The following is a 6985-nucleotide window of genomic DNA, read 5'->3' on the forward strand; positions in this document are numbered from 1 at the left end:
TCCCAATGTAATAATAACAGCACGGGGCCTTGATTCATACACAGCATGTCGCTTCCACAAGTATGGTTGTCCTAATAATACATCACAAACTTCAAGGGGAGCAATGTCACACAATACCTCATCCGTGAAGGGCTTGATGTTGTATGGAAGGCGACACTGTTGGCTCACGCGAAGATCTTGTCCTTGGTGAAGCCACCCAATGGTGTATGGTTGTGGATGTGCTGTGGTCGGTAAGCCCAACCACTTCACGACCTCTGCCGAAATGAGGTTCTTTTGACTCCCGCTATCAACAATGAACTGTATCGGGGAGCCCTTTACCCACATCTGGGAGTGGAAGAGACGCTCCTCCTCCTCTGGATCTTCGGGTTCATTTTTCTGGATCTTGGTGGCAGCAACAGTGGCATTGGGATCCGCATCAACGATCTGCTTCCCTTTTTCATTCCCCTTATCGGGTTCTGACTCAGAGTCGGAACATGCATCTGATTCTGAAACCTTTAGCTCAGCCACCAGTGACTGCTTGGCCCAACACTCACTTGTGTTGTGAGTGGAGCTCTTATGGAACTCACACCATTTTCTAGTGTCCTTTTTCGGCTTCGCGACGTTGTTCTTTGCTTGCAGCTTCGGTGGGTTGTCTTGGGCTGTCCCGCCTTGGCTTTGTCCTTTGTTCTATGGTTTAGGGGCACCTTTCCCCTGCTTTGGATTCGCAGATCCAAAGTCTAGCTTCTTTTGTTCAAACTTCTGCTCGACCTTGACGGCATATCGGTATGCTGCGCCGAGCGAGGAGATGTTTAGGAATTGTATTTCTTCTTGAATGTACTTGTGTAGGCAGCCACAGTATTTGAGTATCAAATGTTGCTCTGAATCCTTGATACCCAACTTTGTGCGAAGGGTATGGAAAAGATTGGTGAACTCCGACATGTCTTGGTCCCTTCCCTACCGCAGCGTGGTCCACTTTATGTATTCATCCTCATAGCTTCCGACAATGTAGTACTGCTCCTTGATGGCATCCCGGAATGAATTCCAGGTGGGTGCGGCTGAAAATAGTGAGCCATTACTTTCATCCTTCTGCTCGCAGTAGGTTTCCCACCAGTCCTTGACGTGGGGGGCTGCTTTGAGAAGAGCGAAAACAATCTTTTCCCGACTCGAAAATTCATGAACAGAAAAATAACCCTCTAGCAGATTTAACCATTTATCTATGACATCTGCGTCTATCTGACCCTCAAATATGGGGATTTCAAAATTAACTTGTACCTTAAAGGGCGTGGCGTTTCCAGAGTAGCTGCCAGAAGCCGATGCATCACTTCTGGGTAGCCGCTGAAGGATCTGGGCAAAGCTGTCCATCATCACGTTTCGTTGTCGCTCGAGGGCTTCTTCGAGCAAGATTTTGATGGGATCTCCTGCCCCCTCGTCTTTCTTCTCATCCGCCATGGGAGGCCGTTGGGATTTGCGAGGCTGGTTTTGCAAAGGTTCAACCAGTTCAAGCCCTAACTCCTTATATCCCGACCTTGTTGGGGACATGCAAAGAAAAACAGAGAAAAAGCAGACTACTCTGATACCACTGATCCGGATTTAAACAAAAACGCAAAAAATTACAGAGATAACCATATACACAAAGATGCAACGGAAATAATACTTCATTTCATTAATGGAAAATACTGAAATATGCTTACAACCAGAAATGGAAATAAACCAGCTAGGGCGATGGTATCTTATCTCTGAGAAGAGATGTGGTGGCTACATGCCTCTGAACTTTGTTACAATGAGGCTCGAAGGCCTATTTATTGTTGAGAAAAAATGGGAAACCCTTAACATTCCAAAACCTAACCCTAGGAGATGAAACACCAAACTGTGGGCCCCGTTTGGGTAAATTGGTACATCAACTTCCCGGGGTCGTAACTTTGGCATACGATCTCCGTTTGACGCGTACAATAGCTTGTTAGAAAGATCTATCCGAGCACTACCACTTTGGGAAGGGCAACATCGGTCCATGGTCCCATGTTGCCCCCAGATTTCCCAAAAAATGCCGTTTAGGGCCTCAAAACGGCTCCAGAAGTTCAGGACCTGAAAAACTGCTAAAAATAGTAAGTTGTGCTACAATTAAGGAAACTGAAAATGCTGAGAGAAACAATGGTGGGGGTCCAGGTGGACTTGGCAGGTGGCCACCAATATCCACCTGGATCATGCATCTAAGGACCCTGCTCAGAATACTACATATTTTGAACCCACCACCCTGCATGCATTTATTTCCATACCGGTAAGTTCTCCTAGTAGCATACTGCATATTGTAGTCAATCAAGGAAGTGGATAGATTCAGTCCAGTAGTCAAAGTCAGATGAGTATATAGGAGGGATAAGTTCACAACAAATAATAGTTACATCTACAGGGACATCATTAGGAGGTGGTAGAAAGAGGAGAATGGAAGTCACTCTGAAGCTACCAGTATTTCATGGTGTTGGGAATGAAAAATTTGAGCAACACTTGTTTGTTTGTGAAATAGTTTGGGATGCTAACAATGTGGAGGATGAGAATGCAAAAATTGTACGATTGGGAACTAATTTTAGGGACCACGCACTAGTGTGGTACATGAAGTACAAGAGTAATGCTCCAGTAGCTTAGATAAGGACACTACAATATATCAATCAAGTGATGTTGAGAGAGTCTCAAAGACCTAATTCTACCTCTAAATGCATGACTAAGCTAAAGGATATTAAGCAGAGATCAAATGAGTTTATTTGGGACTATGACTAGTAGTTTAAAATGTTGTTGGGGAAACTAGCTTTTGAGATCCTTGATGAGAATCACATAGAATGTTTTATTTTAGGAGTGTTTCCTCACATTCAGGTACTTCAAACCTAACAGGACACCGGCACTCAGCCAGAAGCCCGAGAGAGAGCGTTGAAGTTAAAAGAATATCTAGTAGTTGTAGTGGTCAAAGATAATTCTAGGATAATGCAAATTCAGTTGCAAATGGATGCACTCACCACATACTTGCAAGACTTGGTGAAGGGAAAAGGATAACACAATGAAGTTTGTTGTATGATTTTTCATGTGGAAGGGAACCACAAGAATGAATTACCCATGTTGAATGAGTATATTTTAACAAGTGCTTCCAACTCGATGGCATAAGGAAGAGGCTTGTGGTGTGAAATCTATAGACTATGGGGTTACATGCCCACAACATTCCCTATGATGAAGAAGAACGAGTCTTTTGCAAAGACATTACTTTGTGATTTCTAAAATTCGGTTGGTCATCATATCTACCTTTCCAGCGCATTGGAGCTGATACATGGTTGCACTAAGGACGCATATAGAGTACAAGAGGATTAAGGTGGGTCAACACATAACTATACCAAGCTTGGTTGGGGCCAAGGTGTAATGGGAAGAGGACATGGAGGATATACAAGACCTCGATGAAGATGAGGAGATTTTGGTCATGGAAGAGGACTAATTGTTTATTATAATTACATCTAACTTACACATTTTACTATAGATTGTCCTAATCCATGTTCGACATGCATATATTGTCGAGCCCTAGATCATGCAACAAAGGATTTCCCACAAATGTTAGAAAATATTCAAGAGAAGAAGGGGGGGAATTTGTAGAAGGTGACAACAAAACTATGGAAAAACCAGTTGCAAGTAAAATTTATGACACACAAAGGAAACAAGACCAACACAGATGATGACAATCAGGATGGTACCAGTTAGCATTAGGTGGACAAAGCTACAAACCCACCCCTGAGATTTGATCCTAAAAAAGAAAAGGAAAAATACAAGGAGACACACAAGGAATTGATTACGACAAACTCGATTTCTCCTAAGGATAGCCCTATTTATGATATGCCTCAAATATTTGATCAAACAATTGAGAAGAGTTCAGAAGGAGGGGATAAATCAATTTGGGCATTTTTGAAAAGTTGCTTAGACTCGATGTAGGATGATGGGGCACTACAGAATTTGCATATAATGATTAATAAGTGTATGAAGGAGCTATAGAAGGAAGAAATGAAAATACCCAAGTGTGCATTCAACTAAGTCACACAAAAGAAGAGAACCAACAGAGAATTTAAGATTGGTGTGTAAGTATGGGCCAATGAAATGGATAATATTATTTTGGATTTAGGTTATGATGTTAACATTTTTCCTAAGAAGAAATGAGAGGTGATGGGAAGGACTAAGTTGACTTGGCCCCCTTTTCAACTCAGATTGGCTAACTAGTACAAGGATTTTCTTATTAGCGGATTATCCAATTTGGAGGTAGACATTGATGTAATTACCAACATGGGTGATTTTGATATAATTGAAATGTTTGATGATATAGACCCTTAACTAGCCTTGCTATGGATCGATTGGGCCTTTGATAATCAAGTGGTTATCAATTTGAAGAAAAGGAAGATAAATTTTGAATCGGGACATGTCTGTGTAATCATGTCATTGGACCGAAGTGAAGGAGACTAGTATGTGGAACTTGTTTGAGAAGAGGTAGATGGAGAAGCTCTCGAGGAAATCTATAAAGTCACCACATGAATTAAATACTACATCAAACAAATTGTAGAAAACGTTTTGAATTGGGACAACATTGGTTCATGCACCTCAAACTCTGAAAAAAGACTAAAGAATTGGCAGAACCGGTTGCATAAGATGTTGATTCGAAGGTGTGCACATATCACCTGCATAGTACAATAGATCGAGATGAAAATGCATGATCCATTGAGGTATGGTGGCTTAACTAATGTATGATCATTTTTTTATGAGTTTGAGTAGAAGATGCTTGAGCACCTAAGATTACTAACTTTGGATGTTACTTTGAAATCCACTTCTAAGTGATGGTGGATGACGCATAAAGATGAGATTGTGTTGTAGCCACAACACCCCATAATTTTTTTGGGGACCCTCCATATTAAATTGGGTTTTCATTTTGTTTTAAGTTACCTTTGGCCTTGATTTCATTCGTGTAAATTCTCATTTTGCACTGTATGGCTCCTTTCTCATGTGACGATACTATGCCACTTCACGATATCGTTCCTCTCCTCAAAACAACATTTACATCGTTTCACATCTTACATATGGTTTGATTGATAACATTGACTTCACTTCTGCATCGCCTTCGATCACAGTGTTTTATTTGACACATGACACCTCGTTGCAATAAATCCTTCTCTGGATGAGTTTTAGTCCAACTTTTTCATTCCACATGCTTTTCATTTGAAAACATGTAAAAAAAGTTTGTCATGTACATAGATTTATTGTAACATATTATAATTATTAGTTGTACATATGTAAATAGAATAAAACTCATTTAAAACTTAAAAAAAATAATGTAATATTATAAATGTTCTCTTTAATATGTTAGGAAATTGAATTATTATATGTCTCCTAACACATTTTAAAAAGGGGCTTACATTACTTTGTTAATATATATACATAAATCATTTTTGTAATATATATATATAGAGTCATTGTATATTAATTCATCACTATATAGTCCTACCTTTATAAATATTAATTGTATATATAGACAAAACTCATCACTTTTGCCATTATAAGTCATATTTGTTTATTAATGCTACGTTTCAAATAAAAAACAAATTGACCTTGATGTACATTTTCATATGCATTAACGTTCAATCATAATCATTCTTTTCGAACATTGCAAATAGAATAATTGGCATTAGCGCCCATTAGAATAATCATTCTTCACGTTATTTTGGACGATAGAAGAAAACAAATAAATGATAAATTCTCACTTGCCATAATCAAAGTCTACATGTTATTAACACAACGGTTATACTTAACATGATTTATTTTTGTGTTTGGTTGCAGGTTCCCGATATTCCCGGTGTCAACAAAGGAAATGGTTGTTCGACTGCTTCTGTAAAACCGTAGAAAGGCATCGAAGTTAATGGAAGATACTAGTGAATGGATAACGCCCTTAACGAAATTTAAAGTTCTTTAACAGGACTGGCTCAATGGCATTCCAAGGCAAGAAAATCGCGCCATTCTAGGAGGAATATACCAGTAATCAATAACGTAGGGGATAGCTGCAAAAATAAACAATGGGGTTTTCAGTTAATTTGATGCTTCACGCTCCCTAAACGGTTGAAGTTTGAATTCGATTTGTTGGATAGATTGGAGGATAGAGCGTTGACACTCCGGTGGGTTTGCTATTTAAAATGATTTCTATTGTAAAGAACCTGGGGGAGGCTATGAGCTGGGAAATACGCAGTGAGATTTTGTGTAGCGTTGAGTAGTGGTTGTGCTGGGCAACGTAGCTAAGGAGGTTGCGTTAAGCTTTTGAAAGGCCTCGTAGAGTGCATTGGAGGAGGTGGCTGGAAGCGTTGTTGTCAGCTGCGTACAAGGTGGAGAGGAGCGAAGCTTATGGAAGGCAGTGCATAACACGTATCACTGGAGGAGTGTGCAGTGAGAACTTTGGGTTGCGTAGAGAAAAGATACAAGGGAAATTTTGAGGTCTAAAATGAGTTTTTTAAGAAAATTATAAAATAATAGTAGAAATCATAAAATAAGATTAGATTACATCATTAAATTTTTTAGGGAAAAAGGAAAAAAATCAACTTGTATTTTCAACATATTTCCCTATGAGGTTACTCAAATTTCAATAGAAACATTCATTAGATGAAGAATTTGATTCATCATCCAACAAGAACCCATGTTGCATACTTTTGATGGACCCTGCTACATGAAAAATGAGAAATACATGAAAAACGTGATTATCGTATTTCTCATTTTTCATGTAGCAGGGTCCATCAAAAGTATGCAACATGGGTACTCATTGGATAAGGAATTGAATTTTGCACCCAACAAGTACTCCAGTTTGAAATTTGAGTAGAACCTTAAGGAGATAAGTTAAAAATACGAATTGGAAAAGTAATTTTATTATTTTATTATTTTTTAATCTTTTTACTTTTTTACTTCAAAAAAGGTGAATAATCCCCATGGTTGAGATCATCATCTTGAATCTTATTGG

The sequence above is a fragment of the Pinus tabuliformis genome, chromosome 9 (assembly GCF_031772625.1).
Source record: "Pinus tabuliformis cultivar Carrire ecotype Pingquan chromosome 9, CPIR1, whole genome shotgun sequence".
In the NCBI taxonomy this organism is placed as follows: Eukaryota; Viridiplantae; Streptophyta; class Pinopsida; order Pinales; family Pinaceae; genus Pinus; species Pinus tabuliformis.